Below are 1,022 nucleotides of genomic sequence, written 5' to 3'. Positions count from 1 at the left end.
CAGTATCGCATGTCGAAAGCCAAGCCAGATAGAAGTAGGTGGTAGGGCGTCCGTGGAGCTTCGTGTGACATCGATTTGAGCTCGGGTCCACTCGGCGACGCGACGTATTTTGGTACTGTCCTAGTCCCACTCCAGCAGCTATCATTGTCTAGAGAGAGGAACACTTGAATGCAATTGATAAACAGCGTGAGGCTGCACTAAACGATGTTTTAAATAAAACTTGTTTTGGTCCTGCGGGTGTGTATGTAAAAATACTAGCTAGCATTCGCTACCGTTGGAATATCGGAATAAAAATACCCATATGTTACTCCAAGTTACCTACTTATATACCTATATTCTACTTACCTGTATTCTCCTGTACCTGTGTACAAAATATAGAAATAGAAATTAATTAATTCATCACATACTAACATACATCACAGGAAATGAACAAATATCGAAATCAATCCATTAGGATCTGCATAAATGACAAACATTCTCTGAATTCACAGTTGATTTTTTTTCCAATTTTTAATTGAAACTACATCTACACTATATTTACCTACATCAGCATTCTTTAGCAGTAACTCTTATTTCACAGGCATTGGATTTGCTTTATGTGCTCCTTAATTTTTGCATTTTCCAGAGTTACACTCTTTTGACTCTCGCCCGTTCTCTGATGTTTCTGCCTTGCGTCCTCAAATTCTATACGCTTTTCGGCAATCATTATCACTGTAGTTGAATATGGTTCACTAAAAAGGTAACCCCTTACCATCAGTCACCTATTGTGTGCCTTTGTTATACATCAAATTAACACCTACTAAACTTGACTTGCATTGCATGTAATATGTAATGCAGTATCAAGGTCTGATATAACTTGCAGAGGTCAGATGAACACGAAGTGTATCTTCAGTCTTCAGTAGGTCAAACTGTATGTGTGTATGACTGGATGGTCTACTTAAAATTGCAATAGAACAAAGACTTACCGTAATTAGTGTCTTTAATTTTCTTAACAAGCGTAATAGATAATATTGAGGATTCAA

Source organism: Plodia interpunctella, chromosome 14 (genome assembly GCF_027563975.2).
Source record: "Plodia interpunctella isolate USDA-ARS_2022_Savannah chromosome 14, ilPloInte3.2, whole genome shotgun sequence".
NCBI lineage: Eukaryota > Metazoa > Arthropoda > Insecta > Lepidoptera > Pyralidae > Plodia > Plodia interpunctella.
The sequence above is the reverse complement of the archived record's forward strand: the minus strand, read 5'-3'. Positions refer to the sequence as shown.